The following is a 20,212-nucleotide window of genomic DNA, read 5'->3' on the forward strand; positions in this document are numbered from 1 at the left end:
GCTCGCTGTTCTCGTCTGGATCGCGAGACAGAAGGTCGGGCAGCTGGTTGTCTGTTCCGGGGACGTGTTCGACTTCAAAGGCAAAAGATTGCAGGAACAATGCCCACCGGATCAGTTTGCCCTTCCTCCCCTGCATGGTGTGCAGCCAGGTCAGGCACCTGTTGTCGGTGCGGAGCGTGAATGGTTTTCCTTCCAGGTGCAGGCGGTACTTCTTCACGGCCCACACGACAGCCAAGCACTCCTGCTCGTTACTGTGGTAAGGACACTCTGCCGAGCCGAACTTCGCACTCGCATTGAGCCATAAATTGTCATATTCTCCTGGCTCATCTTTAGGCTTAGCATAATTTAAATAAATATTTTAAGTATTTTTTCTGCAGCCTGTTACAGCCTATCAAAATTTTATCCCAGTATTGTACTCTCCTACTTAATTTTGTCTCCGGCCGTTTCATCCACGGGCTCCCACACCACTCAAGTCCTGATTAAGCATCGTCTCATGTCTGCCCGCTTCTCGGCACGTACGCGAGTGAAATTTCGCACCCCTTCAGTGCTCTGCGCACGTCCTGCCACACGCTACCTTTGCTTCTGTCAGCCCTCTAAGGCACACCCGTAGCTCAAGCTACAGTTGACCGAAGAAAATTTGGTCAGGTTCGCCGGCACAGGTTACAGTCGGTCCCGACATGCCTCGGGAGTCCTGTAGACGGCCTTTCCCACTACACAGCACTAACCCCCCATTCTCTTTTCCCCTCTATCCATTCCAGATCCTTCCCTCTGGATAAACCGCCCCTCCCGGTATCTATAACAGACCCCAGGCCGGCGAATGGACAGCTTGCGCCATCTCCCGGTGGCACGGCGAACTAAATTACCTTCTCTTATGCATCGGAGCGAGCGCTCTGGCGGCCGCGACCATACTTAATCTAAGTTCCTTTCCTCCCTGACAGAGCTCGCACCAAGAGGGCTCCATATGGTACTACCTTTCGCTAGCTACCCCACCTCCCCCCGCGGGACTCTTGCGTACCAACACAGAGTCAGTTCCTGTTGTCCCCAACAGAGCGCTCTGCTTTGCACTTCTGAGGCCCCTTTAAGTTAGTCAATGAACCCTCTTCATATTTTTTTTTGGAGGGCGGAGCAAGTACTCCGCCGGGCTTATTCTAGCCAATCAGAGGCCACTTCTCCCATTCCCTAAGACTCCTGGCCTCTCGCTCGAACTTAACTTCATCTCACCTGGAAGAGCGGGAGATTCTTCTTTCGGTGTGCCGTCAGCCGCGGTCTCGTGTTCGAGATCGGGCGCAGGTCCTAGCGGGTTGGCTTGCTTTTTTAGCGTTTTCTGCTCCGGGAGGGCGCCAGGCTAGCTCGGTGTCTAACCGTGTGATGGTCGTGGGTTCGTTGCCCCAGCGTGGTCTGCTAGAACCGTCGGCGGTGGTGAATTTTGTTTCCTGATTGGGTTGTTTAAGTTAATTGACATACACTGTTTGGTTTTTCTACGGGTCGCACGTCGCGCACGGGGGGTGCGGGGTGGACTTTTTATTGTTCACAATTGACACTGGTTCATTATATTGGGCGCGAGGTTTACTCGGCGGTACATGACTGCCAATGGGGCGTCGGAACACGTAGAAGTTTTGATTACACTATGATTACAATTACACTTGATAAAATGGCACTCTGTGGTGCTTTTAAGTACACGGTTACACTGCACACGTTATTTGAGAGGGGCACCGTTGACGTCGTCTGGCCGACGAGCACCCCAGAGCCCGACCTGCACCCGCCAGTATACGCTCCCGCTAACGGAACACACCCCTGGCCATGGCCCACCCGAGTCAGGCGAGCCGAACAGCAATTAAAGGCAAAGCCGCGGAAACCTGAGTAGACAAGAGAAGAACCGTACCCATTCCTCCTGAAACATTAAATTAGGATTTTAGCGACAATAAAATCTCTTCCAGACACACCCGTTTGGAGTCTAGCGTAATGAGGTCACGCCTGGCGCGAGAGAGGCCGAGCCTCCCTCGGACGCCATGCCAGTTCGGCAGTTCAGCGCAGCTCACGGACCGGGGCGGACCTACGTCCCACGGAGAGGCAACATCCTTTGTCTACATCGAAAGTAACGTCCGGTAAATATAGTCACTAATTAACAGAACCCCTTTTATTACTTAACCTCTCCGTGAGTACCCGGTCCCTTTTTTTCGGTCCAGGACCTAATCCGGCCGCATCAATTTAAAGACACCCCGCACCACACTTGGTCAGCGGGGCTGCTCTTCAGTATACGGCACGGGCCGCCTCCCGCAACTTACAGAACTTTATTTAAGGTCACGCGCACGGCGCTGACCACAAACCCGCAAGGGAACTTGGACAAACTTAATTGCGGTGCGTGTTTTACCACAGTGGGCACAACACCCGCGCCGAGACATTTGCATACGGGATTGGCCGTCTCCAATCGTCCACCCCCTTAATTCAGTGTATTTTTGTATCCCGTATTTTGTATTGCTAACTTACGTTACCCGAGTAACGAGTGCCACGTAACTTGTGCGCGCCCCCTTAATTCAGTGTATTTTTGTGTCCCGTACTTTGTATTGCTAACTTACGTTACCCGAGTAACGAGTGCCACGTAATTTGTGCGCGCCCCCTTAATTCAGTGTATTTTTGTGTCCCGTACTTGGTATTGCTAACTTACGTTACCCGAGTAACGAGTGCAACGTAACTTGTGCGCACCCCCTTAATTCAGTGTATTTTGTGTCCCGCCTTTGTGTTACGAAATTACGTTACCTGTGTAACCAGTGAGACGTATGAGACGTAACAGCGTCCGAGGCCACGTAACGCGGAACACAAACCATACGGCGCCACGGAATAACGAGTAAACCCCCCCCCCCCGGGGACCTCTGTAGAGTGTTGTATTGTGTACGACTCGTTCCTATGAATAAAAGGTACGACACCACCACCTTAACTCCACGCCTCTTATTTAAAATCATCTCACGCAACACCGCCGCCGGCCCTAGTGGGCCACGCAGGGGCACATACATCCACGACCCCCAAACTCACGACTAGAACCGAGCTAGTCTGGCGCCCACCCGGACAATACGTAGCAAGAACCGCCTTTTCCCACTAGGAGCCACACCGGGACTCGAGCCCGAGACCCCGGACGACGGCATTTGGCGCCCGCTGCGTGGGGCAGAAAATAACGTGAAAAATTTTTTTTTCACTTCTGGACATTTTCGAAATAAATTCACCAACAGGCGACAGCGGAGACACGAAACGGCCATTTTGGACACAGGAAGGGTCGAAGGCCAGACAGACCGGCGCGACGAGGCGAGCGGACAAAGGACATTCCAACCACCCCCTCCCCCGCACGTCATCACGGCGAGGCGAGCAACGGAGCGACGTCACCACCCCCACTCCGCGCGGACCGTTTTCGCCTCCTCTTTGTGCGGCTGTCCGGGCACCTACCCCCACCTCGTCACTCCGCTCCACGCTCTCCGCTTCGGGCAACCATCCCGATACCCCCACTCCGCGCGGACCGTTTTCGCCTCCTCTTTGTGCGGCTGTCCGGGCACCTGCCCGCCGCCGATCTAAAACCCGCGCGCTACAACACGCGCCCAGACTACGAACAGCCCGTCACAGACGGCGAACTTGAACGTACAACATACAGCTCAACATGCAGGCACCACCTACAGACCTCGTGTGCACGCGTTGCCTATTACCAAGGGAAATAGACCTATTGACGGGATCACTGCCGTGGTACAGGACATGCCAATGCGCGAACACCCGGGACAACGTCACCGAACAGACCTGGGGCAAGCCCTGGAGCGAGACGTTACTCGGCGAGCCGCACACCCAATTACCGTGGTCATGGGCACCGCTTAAGACGGAGGCACAAGCTAACGTCACACTGGGAGGCATACTACCGACTATGGGCCTCACGAGTGCCCGGACCAATCTGGCACCCAAATACATCCCACCACCAAGCGCAATCACCGGACCAAACATGGGGATGCATACACGCAACCCGTGCTACACAGGGAAGTTAGCACTACCCGAGTTCAGCGGAATAGGGCATGAAGTACCCAGAGACTTCCTAACACACTGCGAGGTTAGACTGGCACGGTCCGGAATACCGACCGATGAATGGGCGAGCGAGCGAACAGCTGAAGGGGACCGCCCGCCAATGGTGGAACATCTGGGGACGCTTCGGCATGCCCTGGGAGGAGTTTGCCACGTCATTCAACCGCCGATTTGACACGGAACACGCACTGGTCCAATGCACGACACAGTTCTATGGCGAACGCCAACGCGACGGCGAACCGGTCGAGCAGTTTCTGGCCAAGAAAATGCAACTGTTCAATCGAGTAGCACCCGGCGCCGCGCCAGCCACCGCGCTCGCAACCATTACCACCCTCCTACACAATGAACTGCAACCGTTCATGCGGTGTTACCGCGCAGAGGAAGTCGAGGATTACGTCCGACAAGCCATAGACACGGAACGGAACATCCGGGGACTGCGACACTACGACCCCCCGAACACCGACCGGGACCTGGCCAGACGCCCAATGGGTCAGAGAATAGCCAGCGTCCAGAACAGGGAAGCAGGGGGCTACCCACCCGACCGCCCGCGACGAGCCATCGAGGACGCACCACCACCTGGTAGGCCCGATGGGTCATCGACACAGCAGGAACCCCCACTACCGCGATGCCAGTTGGGCTGCCCCGCAGGTACCCGCCACTGGCATGTCGACTGCCCACGCCGGCAAACACCACCCTTCACCAACACGTCGGGAAACGCCCATCCGGGGGCACGGCGGTAAAACCCGCGCCTCCGAAAAACGGAGCCAACCCACACCCGCCGCGGAAGCAGCCACACCGCAGATAAACCAGCTAGTCCGCCCTCGCGACGGCCTACTCCGTATCCCAGTGGAAGTCAACGGGCAACCCACGGCGGCCCTGGTAGACACGGGCGCGAGCCACGTGTTCGTGGCCCCCCACCTGGTACCCCCCGGCGCGCTGCAGCCCCACCAAGCCGAGTTACGGTTAGCAACCAGCACGCAACCGGGAAGGACAGTGGGGCAAGCCGAACTCGAGGTACGCATTCGGGACGACGTCACCACGGTAACCGCCCTAGTGGTGGAGGACTTACACGAAGGGATAGTACTAGGCCAACCATGGTTAGCGAGACAAGATGCGGTGATCGAAATGAAACCCAGACAAGTTTACATTGGCACCCGCGAGCGGCTCACGGTGTACGCCATAGGCACTACCCCCGAGAGTCAGGGGGAGAAAGTAACCTTAGACCAGTTCCGCCACAACGTCCCCCACGAGTACCGAGCAGCAGTGGAACGCGTGTTGGCAGAAAGGCAGGACGTCTTCGCGGTAGCCGACCCACTGAAACGCACCACCATCACCGAACACCACATCCCGACCACCCACGACAACCCAGTACACGAGGCCCCGAGAGGCTACGGGTTCCGGGAGCAGAGGGCCATCCGGGAGCAAGTGGCGGACATGCTTCGCGACGGGGTAGTCGAGCCGTCCAACAGTCATTACAATGCTTGCGTCGTATTAGCCCCAAAGAAAGACGGTTCGCTACGCTTCTGCGTCGATTTTCGGCCGCTAAACGCGATCACGATTAGCTCACCCCCACCTCAAATCAGCGTCGACGCCGCCGTAGCCGGACTCGGCCGCGCGAAAGTCTTCAGTACGCTCGACCTGAAGGCTGGGTACTGGCAAGTGCCCATACGGGCGGAAGACAGGGGGAAAACCGCGTTCACGATACCAGACGGGCGGAAGTTTCAATTTCGCGCCATGCCTTTTGGGCTAAAGTGCGCACCGGCCACGTTCCAGGGAATGATGACCCGAGTGTTGGAGGGGTACCTGGGCCGGTTTGCGATCGCGTACCTCGACGACGTGATCGTCTTCTCCGAGACGTGGGAGGACCACGCCAGACACCTGGCGCTGGTCCTAGAACGCTTGGCCACACACCATCTCACGGCCGCACACCACAAGTGTCATATCGGGACCCAGGAGGTCGAATTCCTGGGCCACCTAGTAAGCGCGGCTGGCAACCGACCCCAACCCGTTCACTTGCGCAAGATCGCTGAAGCGGCACCACCGCGGACGAGGAAGCAACTCCAACGGTTTATCGGCCTGGTGAACTGGCTCAGGGGGTACATCCCCGACTTCTCCCGTACCATCGCACCACTGACCGACCTCCTGTCACCACGGGCACGGTACCATTGGGGCGAACCCGCGCAACGCGCCTTCGAAGAAATAAAAGCCGCCTTCACTCGCTGTCACACCCTCACACGAGTAGACCCCGGACGCCGCCTCTACCTTCAGACCGACGCCAGCGCACTCGGTGTGGGCGCGGTGCTTTTTCACACGGACCCGAACGGGGTCCGCGAGGTCATCGACTACGCTAGCGCGAAGCTCGGACCAGCCGAACGCCGGTATCACAGCAACGAGCAAGAGTGCCTAGCCGTAGTCTGGGCCATGAAAAAGTACCGGCCCCACCTGGAGGGGAAGTGCTTCACACTGAGGACGGACAACAGCTGCCTCACCTGGCTGCGTACGATGCAGGGGCGGAAAGGCAAACTCATACGATGGGCGCTATTCCTCCAGTCGTTCGACTTCGACGTCGAGCACGTTCCCGGCACGGAGAACCAGCTCCCCGACTTACTGTCGCGGGAACCCGACGACCGAACAGAGCTGACGGACGAGGACGACTGGGAGGAGATTCTACCCCCGGACACACCACACGGACACGCATCGCACGACTCAGCATGCGCACGAATCACGGCCGACGCGGACGGGGACGAAGACCCACCCAACACCGTGGCCGACGTCCAGGACCGGGTACGTCGAGCACAGGAAACGTCAATAGACGCGGCAAGACGCCGCCAGCAAGCGACCGCCGGACACGAGGCGTGGCGCATGCAAGACGGCCTGATTCAGACTCACACACCCGGACACCAGGAAGACTGGAGGACCTACGTCCCGACGGAAGCCCGAGAAGCGGTCCTTCGGTTCTTCCACGACCACGACCTCGCTGGACACCCGGGGACCGATCAGACACGACGAGAAGTCACCCGGCACTACCACTGGCCCCGCGTCACGTACGACGTACGTACGTACGTGCGCGAATGCGAGGTCTGTCAGGCGAGGAAGGCGAGGCGGCGTGACGGCGAGGAGCAACAGCGACCCAGGGAACCCACCACCGCCTTCCAAACGATAGCCTTAGACGTAATGGGCCCCTACCCCCGCACGCCGCGCGGCAAACGCTTCCTCCTCGTCGTGACGGACCTCTTCACGCGGTGGACGGAGGCGTATCCATGCGGGAACGTGCGCACACCTACCATCATCAGCCTGCTGACCAGGGAATTCCTGTCCCGTTGGGGATACCCCCAGTCGGTGTTGACGGACAACGCCAGTCAGTTCCTGGGGCGACATTGGAAGGGCTGGTGCGACGAACACCAGATCGAGCACCACACGACGCCCGCCTACCACCCGAGAGCGAACCCGACAGAGCGCCGGAACCAGGAACTGAAGGCACAGCTCCGGATCCGGCTGGGGGCAGACCACACGCAGTGGGACCTGCACGTGGCTGACGCCCTCTTCTGTGTACGACGCCGCACCAACGCCGCAACCGGCCGCACACCGGCCGAAATGATACAGGGCCACAACCTGCCCTTACCGGGAGAATGGGCCACACACGGCACTCCACACCCCGACGAGACGACGGAGGAACGCGACGAACGACGGGTGACTCTGCACGACGAGGCAAGACGTAGGCAGGAGAGGTACGCCAACCGGATCACCCCAATCACAGATCATCCTCCACCCGCCGTGCAGGTCGGCGATCAGGTGTTCGCGCGACTACACCCACTTTCAGCCGCACCCCGCAACTATTGCGCGGGCCTGGCCCCGCGCTGGGGCGGGCCATACACGGTACGGCGACGACTAGGCAGGACGACGTACTTAGTCCGCACGGAGGGACGGCGCCTGAAAAAGGTGCACAGGGACGACATCCGGCTCACCGCCCTGCCTGGGGAGAGGAACCCAGACGGGGACGCAGGACCCCCCACTCCGGACGACAACGGACGCCGTACGCCGGAGAGCGACGCCGTCCAGGAAGAGGACAACTCGCCAGAAGCGACCCCCGCTAGGAGCCGACCCGAACCGCGCCCATACCGCACCCTAGTGTTCACGAACACCACGTCCAACAGGCCCCGCGACGAACTTGCATACACGCCCGGGACATCACCCGCAGAGGCCGCGTCAGACGACGAGGCGAGGCCACGACCACGGCGGTGGCGGCGCCCGCCCACGTACCTCGACGATTATGCCCTTAGCATGGCCACGGGGGACACCGGGGGCGACCCCGCCCACGACGTGCCAGACGAACCAGAAGAAGTCCACGAGAACGCACCGGAGACGGCAGTGGTACCCTGGGAGGGAAGCGGGGTGTACGAGAGCCCCCCACCGCAATGCTACCCACGGGGCGATGAAGCAGAGGCCGTGGAGATCACCGAGCTGTCGCACAGCATAGGTCAATCCGATGCGGGCAACGACGACGGGCCAACGCCGATCGTCACGCAACCCGGAGAGACCGACCCGGAGATCGCCGCCTCAGCATCAGCCGCCATACCCGAACGGGAACGGACTCCGTACCAGTCCACGAACTGTCAACCGCCGCCGAAGGAGGACCTCCGCGGACCGGGACATCGACTGGGGACAAGCGAACCCGCCAGCGAGCCCGCGGAACGACCCCGACGGGCCCACAGACCTCCAGTTCGCCTGGCCGACTACGACCTGGGAACGAGGCGCAGAGCCTGTCAGCCGCAAGGCCACCTCGACGAGTCGACCCCCGGATGTTCGGCGTGGGACGACCCGGGACAGGTGCTCGGGCCCTACCAACTGCGGCCACCGAGAGCGCCACCCGGGTGGAGCTGTTGCCGGAGCTAGGAGGCACCACGACGCCGCCCCCGGCACGCCTGCCACGACGGCAACCGGGGCGGCGCGCACGCTGGCCCAGTCGGCCACGTTCACCAGGTCCAGTGCGCTGACCCTATCAGCCGCTGACCCCACCCAGGCGCCACGACGCCGCCCCCGGCACGCCTGCCACGACGGCAACCGGGGCGGCGCGCACGTTGGCCCAGTCGGCCACAATCACCAGGTCCAGTGCGCTGACCCTATCAGCCGCTGACCCCGCCCAGGCGCCACGACGCCGCCCCCGGCACGCCTGCCACGACGGCAACCGGGGCGGCGCGCACGCTGGCCCAGTCGGCCTTGATCACCAGGTCCAGTACGCGGAGCCAACCAGCTGCTGAGCCGCGAACCACGCCGGGATGGAGTGGCCGGAGCTAGGGGTGGCCCCATGTTAGCGGGACCATAAGCGGCGCAAGGTCGGGCTTCACAGGGGGGGGGGGGGCGTTTGACGTCGTCTGGCCGACGAGCACCCCAGAGCCCGACCTGCACCCGCCAGTATACGCTCCCGCTAACGGAACACACCCCTGGCCATGGCCCACCCGAGTCAGGCGAGCCGAACAGCAATTAAAGGCAAAGCCGCGGAAACCTGAGTAGACAAGAGAAGAACCGTACCCATTCCTCCTGAAACATTAAATTAGGATTTTAGCGACAATAAAATCTCTTCCAGACACACCCGTTTGGAGTCTAGCGTAATGAGGTCACGCCTGGCGCGAGAGAGGCCGAGCCTCCCTCGGACGCCATGCCAGTTCGGCAGTTCAGCGCAGCTCACGGACCGGGGCGGACCTACGTCCCACGGAGAGGCAACATCCTTTGTCTACATCGAAAGTAACGTCCGGTAAATATAGTCACTAATTAACAGAACCCCTTTTATTACTTAACCTCTCCGTGAGTACCCGGTCCCTTTTTTTCGGTCCAGGACCTAATCCGGCCGCATCAATTTAAAGACACCCCGCACCACACTTGGTCAGCGGGGCTGCTCTTCAGTATACGGCACGGGCCGCCTCCCGCAACTTACAGAACTTTATTTAAGGTCACGCGCACGGCGCTGACCACAAACCCGCAAGGGAACTTGGACAAACTTAATTGCGGTGCGTGTTTTACCACAGTGGGCACAACACCCGCGCCGAGACATTTGCATACGGGATTGGCCGTCTCCAATCGTCCACCCCCTTAATTCCGTGTATTTTTGTATCCCGTATTTTGTATTGCTAACTTACGTTACCCGAGTAACGAGTGCCACGTAACTTGTGCGCGCCCCCTTAATTCAGTGTATTTTTGTGTCCCGTACTTTGTATTGCTAACTTACGTTACCCGAGTAACGAGTGCCACGTAATTTGTGCGCGCCCCCTTAATTCAGTGTATTTTTGTGTCCCGTACTTGGTATTGCTAACTTACGTTACCCGAGTAACGAGTGCAACGTAACTTGTGCGCACCCCCTTAATTCAGTGTATTTTGTGTCCCGCCTTTGTGTTACGAAATTACGTTACCTGTGTAACCAGTGAGACGTATGAGACGTAACAGCGTCCGAGGCCACGTAACGCGGAACACAAACCATACGGCGCCACGGAATAACGAGTAAACCCCCCCCGGGGACCTCTGTAGAGTGTTGTATTGTGTACGACTCGTTCCTATGAATAAAAGGTACGACACCACCACCTTAACTCCACGCCTCTTATTTAAAATCATCTCACGCAACACCGCCGCCGGCCCTAGTGGGCCACGCAGGGGCACATACATCCACGACCCCCAAACTCACGACTAGAACCGAGCTAGTCTGGCGCCCACCCGGACAATACGTAGCAAGAACCGCCTTTTCCCACTAGGAGCCACACCGGGACTCGAGCCCGAGACCCCGGACGACGGCACCGTCGTGCCTCTACGTGCGTTTACTTAAGACCTTACGCCAGTTGCAGTCGAGGGAGAGCGTTCAATTAGCATCGGCTAATTTCGTAATCTGTAATTGGCGACGCGCGGGCCCACCTGTGCGGACCGCGGCTCGCTATTAAGTTAAAACACGTTTGATCTTGAAGGTAGCCTGTGCCTGTGCACTAGGTGATTAAATAAAGTTCTGGGGTGGCGGGAGACGGCCTGTACCGAATACTGCACGGCCCCACGTAATGCTTTGTGTGGGGCGTTTTTAAATTGATGCAGCTGGGTTAGGCCCTACACCGTAAAAGGACCGGGCGCACACGGGGAGTATTAAAAAGAGGTTTTGGTGGTGACTATAATTACCAGATGGACGTTCGTTGAAACAAAGAGATGTTGGCTCCCCGTGGGACGTGCGTCCGTCCCGGTCCGCGAGTCGCGCTGTACTGACGTGCAGCCCTGGCGCGAGGGGAGGGGTAAGCTCCCTGTCGCGCCAGAGTTTCTAAAGTTCCGTTATTCGTAAAAATCTATATAATTAACTAATTTTAAGTGGCTCTAAATTCACATAATAAAACATAATGATTAATCTAATATTTATATATGTTATAGAAATGACATTTAATAAGTTTGTCTAAAATAAGTTTGAATATTAGAGTCAAGCTGGAGACTGTCTGTTTCTTGAAAACTACTCCAGTGGCGAACGATAATGCTAATTTGGGGGTGGTTTGAATTACGTCACACGTTTCCCCACTGAAATTAGGCTGAAGGCCGCAAGGGTTGCACTCACAGCTGTTTTAGCGGAAAACCTCACGTGAGTGAGCCAGGCACTCCTACGTCGCACTTTATTAATTAGGGGCTTTTGTTTGTTTTTGATTACGTTATTATTGCGTGGGGAATTTTGTAGGCACGGTGAGTGCATTGCATGCGTAATTAGAAATGGTTCGCTATTCTCTACCTTGGGGCTGCGGTCCGCTCACTTGACTCGGGTGGGCCATGGCTAGGGGTGCTTTCCGTTAGCGGAGCCGAGTACTGGCGGGTGCAGGTCGGGCTTTGGGGTGGCCTTCGGCCGTATGATGTCAGGTTGTCATGTCCACCATTTTGGCCTCGGCTGGTATGATAGCACAAGCCCCAAGTGCGCCACCCCTCCTACACAATCTATGGGCAGGAAATTTAGTTCGCCACCCGCCCCTAGATGGCAGACAAAGGGGAATGTAAATTAAGGTAACTTTGTCTACCTGCCCAGCCTAATTCAGGACAAATATGTAAATATATAGTGTTGTGACAAGAAACCTGTTAATGATACAAGTGAATGTAAAGAGTATTGTAATTCGAATATGTATGCACAGGAAGGGTACAGATGTGCCCTCCCTACTGAATATGTACATACATTGTATATTTACCCTGGCTGAGCTAAGCCAGGCAGAAAGCTCTTCCCAGTAATTCTGGGCCAATAAAAGTGACCGAATACTTGAGCAGTATTGTTTTAGGCAGCGACCACCCTGGAGGACTGCTCCTACCCCCAGCGACCTTTCTGGGGGACCGCTCCTACCTCTCCCTTCTATTAGGCAGTGACCCCTGCTCGGGGGCCGCTCCCGCTCCTCCCTGTGCCCCTCCCAGCAGCCCGGGACAAGTCAAGGTGGTCACCGCGATAGCATCTCGTGCCGGAGCTGCATCGCCCGCGCCGTTTACATATTCACCGCTGCAACCTAGTTAAGAAATGTGATCTCTTAAGTTCGGGAGTGTTCCCTAACATTTTTTTATTCTTCTGGTTGGCTATTTGCCATTAGTTTAGCCAAGTAGTAATTTCGCATAATGTTTCGCGACAGTTCATCGCGACTACTCGCGCCGCCTCCCTTCGGGGAATGACTTTACTTAACTTCACTTCACTTCACTTCACTTCAACCCCAGATCGGTAAGTGGAAAAGTCAACGTCCTGTTTGACAATTGTTGCCTCCCCGTTATCCTTTTGCCCTAACTTAATTAGTTTACTATTCTAGACCACTGGATTCCCTTTTGGTTCCTGTGGGGTTCAAGACTTGAGTCAAGAAATGTTTCAAGACTCGAGTAAAGTTCCCTTTCAAGACTTAGTCTGTCAAATTTACGCCGATCCTTCGGAGATTGAAGCCCAGAACCTCCTAATTATGCTCCGTCTGTGAACAGTCCACTAAGCAACATTTTGAATATGTACTCCTGCACCAATCAGAGCAATTAATGTTTTTTATAACTATTACATTTATAAATGTTAAAACTATTATTGTTATTTTCATAGTCTCATTTATGAAATGCATCATAAAATTGTAACCAATGACTTCAAATGGCCCGGGCCCCCTTTAAAATAATTAATTATTATTTCCAATAATGGTAAATTTGTAATTTCAAAGAGCATCAAAATAATATAAAGCAGATTTTAATTAACAATAAAAAGGGTAAATTTTAAGTAAACATACTTTTTTTAACTTCAAATACGATCCTCCTTCCTAGTTCCCTTTGTGAGAACTAACTAATATTTTTGGTTGCTCCCTTGTGTCCTCTGAGTAAACAGTAGTTACTTTTTCGCCCACTTGATGCAGCTTCCAGTATTTTCAAAACCATAGATAAAGTTTCATTAACTAGACAAGGGGCACAGCATAGTCGATGACTTGTCGGTCTCCATTCTGGTCCAGATTGAACAGCACGGCTCCCACCCCTAGTGCACTGGCATCGGTTTGCAGGTACAGGCGGCGCTCTGGGTCCACCCGTGCCAAGGTGTGGCAGCTCTTGAATGCGGCCTTGATGTGGTCAAAGGCATTTTGTGCGATCGCATACCACCTGTAGCACAACCGTGGTAGCAAAAGGTCTGTGAGTGTAACAATGATATTTGAAAAGCTCGGTATATAGCTCCTTAACCAATTAACGAGTCCCACGAAACGTTGTAGCTGCTTGCGGGTCCTCGGCACCTCAGCCTCCACGATTTTCCGCAGGTGGACTGGTTGTGGGCTGTTGCCTGCCGCATCCACCAAGTGTCCTAAGAACTCGACCTCGAGCGCTCCGATATGACACTTGGCTGGGGCTGCTGTTAGGTGATGTGTCGCGAGCCTCTCAAGGACGAAGGCAAGGTGGCGGATGTGGTCCTCCCATGTCTCGGAAAACACGATGACATCATCGAGGTAGGCTATGGCAAAATGTCCCACATACCCCTCTAGCACCCGTGTCATCATCTCCTGGAAGGTGGCTGGCGCGCACTTTAAGCCGAATGGCATGGCCCTGAATTGGAAGCGCCGCTCATTTGGTGTTGTAAAAGCAGTTTTACCTCGGTCCCCAGGCCATATGGGCACCTGCCAATAGCCAGCCTTGAGGTCAAGCGTGCTGAACACTTTGGCTCGTCCTAAGCCTGCGATGGCGGTCTCGACACTGATCTGGGGCGGAGGTGAGCTGATGGTGATGGCGTTCAGGGGCCGGAAGTACACACAAAAACGCAGCGAGCCGTCCTTTTTCGGGGCCAACACCACACATGAATTATAATGGCTATTGGAGGGCTCGATGTCGCCATCCCGTTACATTTCTGATACCTGCTCTCTGATGGCGCTCTGCTCTCGTAAGCCATATCCCCTTGGTGGTTCATGAATAGGTTGATCATGCATGGTTGGGATACGATGCTCCGCCACTGTGGTGCCTTGCAGGGGGTTGGCGAGTGTAAACACATCCTGCCTCTCTTGCAGCACCTTTTCCACAGATGCCTGATGCTGCAGGGATACATCGTGATGCAGTTGCCCCAGTGTAAGCGGTTCGCGAGGTTGTTCGGGTGCGAACTCCGTGGCATACACTGTGTATCGCTCCTGGGTTCCCACGTGGACTCGTGCAGCCTTCAGCTCCACCACAGCATCATGCTCTACTAGCCAGGGCTGTCCTAATACGAGGTCCTCATGCAGGTCCTCCACAACAAGGGCAAGAACTGTGGTTGACATTTCCCGAAGGCTTACCTGGAGTTCGGCTTGGCCCACTGTCATCCCTGGCCATGTAGTGGTCGCAAGGCGCAGCTCGGCGCGGTGGGGTTGGAGTGCTCCCGGGGGTACCAGGCTTGGGGCGATAAACACATGGCTCGCACCTGTGTCGACCAGTGCCGCCTTCGGCTGGCCATTCACCTCCACCGGGATGCGCAGCAGGTGGTCGTGTGGCCGGAATAGTTGGCCCAGCGTCGGTGTGGTACCTGGCATCATCCTGATAGGTGTGGTGCAGGGGGCTTTGATGGCATTGGTCCTGTGGCCGGTGATGCCGTTGGTAAGGATGGTGCCAGAAGCACTGCTGGTGGTGTGGCTGGTGGTGCCAAGAGTGAGGTTGCAGCAGGTGGTGCCCTGGCTGAGGTCATGACAGGTGGTGCCTTAAAGGAAGTTGCGGCAGGTGGTGCCGAGAAGAGAGTTGCGGCAGGTGGTGCCGAGAAGGGAGTTGCGGCAGGTGGTGCCAAGGAGGGAGTTGTGGCAGGTGGTGCCGAGAATGGAGTTGCGGCAGGTGGTGCCGAGAAGGGAGTTGCGACAGGTGGTGCCGAGAAGGGAGTTGCGGCAGGTGGTGTCGAGAAGGGAGTTGCGGCAGGTGGTACCGAGAAGGGAGTTGTGGCAGGTGGTGCCGAGAAGGGAGTTGTGGCAGGTGGTGCAGAGAAGGTTGTGGCAGATGGCGCAATTCTCGCGGGGGGTGAACCCCTCAGTCCCGCACCCCCAGTGGTCCATTTCCCGACTGCGGCACTGTCTGCTGCTGGCGTGGTGGTGGGGTAAGTGGGCATTCACTGTGCCAGTGATATGCTCCAGTGGCGCAACCCCGTTGGAACTGAGGTGGCCGCTCATGGTTGCATTGCGACTGGTTGTCCCGGCGGCCTGGCTGCGTGGTGCTCTGGCGTGATGCCAGTGCATCCTCAATGGCCCGCTGCCGCCTGGGTGATGGTTGAAGCTCACTCGGCCTGGCTTGGTGGTTGGTCACTGGTGCGCCCGGTAACGCTAGGCTGTGCTACCCCCGTTCTGTCATTGATGGGTTTCGGTGCCACACCATCTGGAGGTTTTTTTCAGTGGCCAATGCCTGTTGGACATAGTCTTCTACCGAGGTGTGTCGGTAGCAGCGGAGGAAGGGCTGAAGCTCATCACGCAGCAGGGTGGTGACAGTTGGCAGTGCTGCCATTGGTTCTGTGTTCGGCATGATCCGCCGATACAGCTGCAGTTTGTGGGGGACAAACTGCTCCACTGGTTCCCCATCTCGCTGCTGTCTCCCGTAGAATTGGGAGGTACACTGTACCACCGCCTCTCCTGTGTCAAAATGCTGCATGAACTTGGTGGTGAACTCCGGCCACAGCATTCCGAACAGGCCCCAGAGGCTCCACCAGTGACATGCCATGCCTCGCAGCTGCTCACTCGCACGTTCTGCCCATTCATCAGGTGGTATTCCCGCCCTCGCTTGGCGCACCTCGCATTGCCGTAGAAACACGCCCGGGTTCTCCTGTGGCAGTCCACTGAACTCCGGTAGTGTTGCTCTACCCGTGTTCGTCACTATTCGCGGTGCCCCCCATGTGGTGCTCAGGTTGGTCAGCGATGTGTGTTCCCGTGCCTGCCTTGGCTTCTGCTCGCGCTGTGCGCAGTTTGCACACTCTGTTGATTCTATTTATCTGATGGGTTTCCAGCAGCAGGGTGCGTGATTGGTGCTGTGGTCACTAGGGAAGGTGGTGCATTTGGTGGTAGCCCCGCTTCGTCCTTACCTGGCCAAACAGGATTCGATTGCATTTCCCATGTGGACTTTACTGTTTCCCGCTTGATCGGGAATTTTAAGGTGTCGGGTGCGCATCGGCCTGTGTTATGCCACGGTAGTGTCCCTGTTAATAGGTCCATGCCCTTAGGTAGGTAGCAGTTTGCACAGACTGTGGTTGAAATGAACAGCTACGAGGCGCCGCACATCAGTGGTTGAGCCTTTGGGGCCAGTTCGACATGTCGTGGCACGAGTTCGTGGACCGGCTCACACGGCGGTTTAACACCGACCAAGCGATGGTACTATGCACATCCCAATTCTCCGGGGAACAGCAGCGGGATGGGGAGCAAGTGGAGCTGTTCATCGCCCACAAAGTACAGTTGTTCCGGCAGATCACCCCAAACACGTATCTGACATCTGCGCTCCCGACCATCACCACACTGCTACGTGATGAGCTCCAGCCTTTTCTCCACAGCAGCCAACACCTCTCAGTAGAAGACTACGTGCAGCAGGCAGTAGCCACGGATAGAACTTGCAGAAAGTCTGGCGGCGAGGTGCACCAGCCTCAGAGCGGGCAAACAGCAGCCACTTCACAACACAGTGCAGCCGGCCGACAAACCAACCAGTCAGGGCAACTGAGTGCCAAACCCCACCCAGATGACAGTGGGCCATCGAGGGCGCGACAGCACCACCAATGGCACTCAACCCACAGGGCTACCGTGTACACTCGCAGCCATGTGAATATGACCGGCCACCACAGTGCCAACGAGTCTGTCCCAGCGGAACACACTACTGGCATCGTGAGTGCCCCCTCCCTCCATCACAACGCCAGAACCAGACGACACCCTCATCGGGAAACGGGCCACCGGGGGCGCGGAACTGAGGATCCTGCACCCCACAAAACCACCATTCGCACCACCAGCCATGCTGGCACCACCTACCACAGACCCAGCACCATTAACATCATCAGCACCACCTGCCACAACACTCTCCTGGGCACCAACTGCCCCACCACTGGAGACCCCACTGGCACCACTGGCTACCGGGAGCACAACTGGCCCCAGGCCAACCCTGGGCCAGCTATTCCAACTGCAAGACCACCTGCTGCGCATACCGGTGGAGGTGAATGGCCGGCCGGCCACAGCGCTGGTGGACATAGGCGCCAGCCATGTGTTCATCACCCCGAGCCTCGTACCACCAGGGGTGCTCCGGCCTCACTGTGAGGAGCTGCGCCTAGCGACCACCACATGATCAGGAGTGACGATGGGCCAAGCAGAGATTAAGGTAAGCCTTCGGGACCTTACAACCACAGTGACTGCCCTTGTTGTGGAAGATTTACACGAGGCCCTTGTCCTGGGACAACCATGGCTAGCAGCAAATGATGCTGTAGTGGAACTAAAGTCGGCCCATGTCCATGTGGGAATACCAAAATGGTTCACAGTGTATGGAATAGGCTTCACACCTGAACCACCTAGTGAGTCGCTGACTCTGAGACAGTTACACCACGATTTCCCACTACAGTATCAAGCTGCCATCGAACAGGTACACTGCGAGAGGCAGGGTGTGTTCGCCACGGCCAGCCCACTCCAATGCACCACAGTAGCGGAACACGAGATCCCCACCACCCATGATCGACCTATCCACGAGCCACCTAGGGGGTATGACTTCAGGGAGCAGCATGCCATCTGGGAGCAGGTGTCAGAGATGCTGAAAGATGGCGTCATCGAGCCATCCAGTAGTCACAATTCCTGTGTGGTGTTGGCCCCCAAGAAGGATGGCTCATTACGGTTTTGTGTCGAATTCCGGCCCCTGAACGCCATCACCGTCAGTGCTCCCGCCCTCAGATCAGTGTTGAGGCTGCCTTAGCCAGGCTAGGATGGGCCAAGGTATTCAGCACCCTTGACCTGAAGGCTGGCTACTGGCAGGTGCCCATACGGCACGGGGACAGGGAAAAGACGGCCTTCACCATCCCGGATGGGCTGCGCTTCCAGTTTAGAGCCATGCCTTTCGGCCTTAAGTGTGTGCCTGCAACATTCCAGGAAATGATGACACAAGTGCTGGAGGGCTATTTGGGGCAGTTTGCCATGGCCTACCTGGACGTCATTGTGTTTTCTGAGACATGGGAAGACCATGTCCAACACCTAGCACTCGTCCTGGAGCGGCTGGCCACTCACCACTTTACGGTAGCACCGATCAAATGCCACATCGGCGCTTCAGAAGTTGATTTCCTGGGACACGTCGTGGACACAGCGGGCAACCGCCCACAGCCAGGCCACCTGCGGAAAATCGCAGAGGCCGAAGTTCCCCGGACCCACAAACAATTGTAGCAGTTCATCGGCCTCGTCAACTGGCTGAGGAGTTATGTGCCGAACTTCTCTCATGTCATTGCCCCCCTGATTGATCTCCTGCCCCACAACACCGCTACCGGTGGGATGCAATTGCTCAGAAAGCATTCAGCCATGTCAAAATGGTGTTCACACAATGCCATACTCTGGCACGGGTCGACCCAGAGCATCATTTGTAATTGCAGACCGATGCCAGTACCGTGGGGGTAGGGGCCGTGCTGTTCCACCTGAACCAGCATGGGGGTTGGCAAGTTATAGATTATGCCAGCAGGAAGTTCGGCTCGGCAGAACGTCGTTATCATTGTAACGAGCAGGAGTGCCTGGCTGTCGTGTGGGCGATGAAGAAGTACCGCCCACACTTGGAAGGGAAGTCCTTCACACTTCGCACAGACAACCAGTGCCTAACCTGGTAGCATACAATGCAGAGAAGGAAGGGCAAACTGATCCGGTAGGCGTTGTTCTTACAATCCTTCGACTTCAACGTCGAACACGTCCCCGGAGCAGACAACCAGCTGCCCGACCTGCTGTCCCATGAGCCGGACGAGCGCAAAGAGCTAGTCGACCCAGATGACTGGGTAGACATGTTACCCCCCAACAGCCGAGACAGGTTACCTCACCCAGATGCGACTTGCACTCGTATCACATTCGACACACTGGAAGAGGGCTATCCTCCGTGTACCTCAAACGACATCCACCGACGGGTACTAGAGGCACAAGAAGTCTAACCAGAAGCTGCCCTTCGGCGCCAGCAGGTGACCGAAGGAGATCAGGAGACCTGGATTACCCAGGACGGGACATTGATGAACCGAGTACCCGGGGAACAGGTCGAGTGGAAAACATTGGTACCACCCGAGGCACGGGAGGCTGTGCTACGTTTCCACCATGACCATGACTTGGCTGGCCACCCAGGTTCTGACCAAACACGACGGGCAGTGGGTCAGTTCTACCACTGGCCCGGAGTCACCCGATATGTACGAGATTATGTGCATGAGTGTGAGATATACCAGTCGCGGAAGGATTGAAGACGAGACGGGGAGGAACAACAGCAGCCCTGCGAGCCCATCACTGCATTCCAAACACTAGCGGTCGATGTGATGTGCCCCTACACACGAACTCCTTGAGGACACTGCTTAATCCTCGTAGTAACCGACCTCTTTACACGCTGGACGGAGGCCTAGCCATGTCGGAAAGTGCTGGTGGCCACGATCACCACGATCTTGAGCACAGAGTTCCTGCCCTACTGGGGCTACCCACAGTCGGTTCTAACGGACAATGCCAGTCAGTTCCTGGGCCGGTGTTGGAAGGCCTGGTGTGGAGAGCTACAAATCCGGCAC

This window comes from Bacillus rossius, chromosome 1 (assembly GCF_032445375.1).
Source record: "Bacillus rossius redtenbacheri isolate Brsri chromosome 1, Brsri_v3, whole genome shotgun sequence".
Classification (NCBI taxonomy): Eukaryota; Metazoa; Arthropoda; class Insecta; order Phasmatodea; family Bacillidae; genus Bacillus; species Bacillus rossius.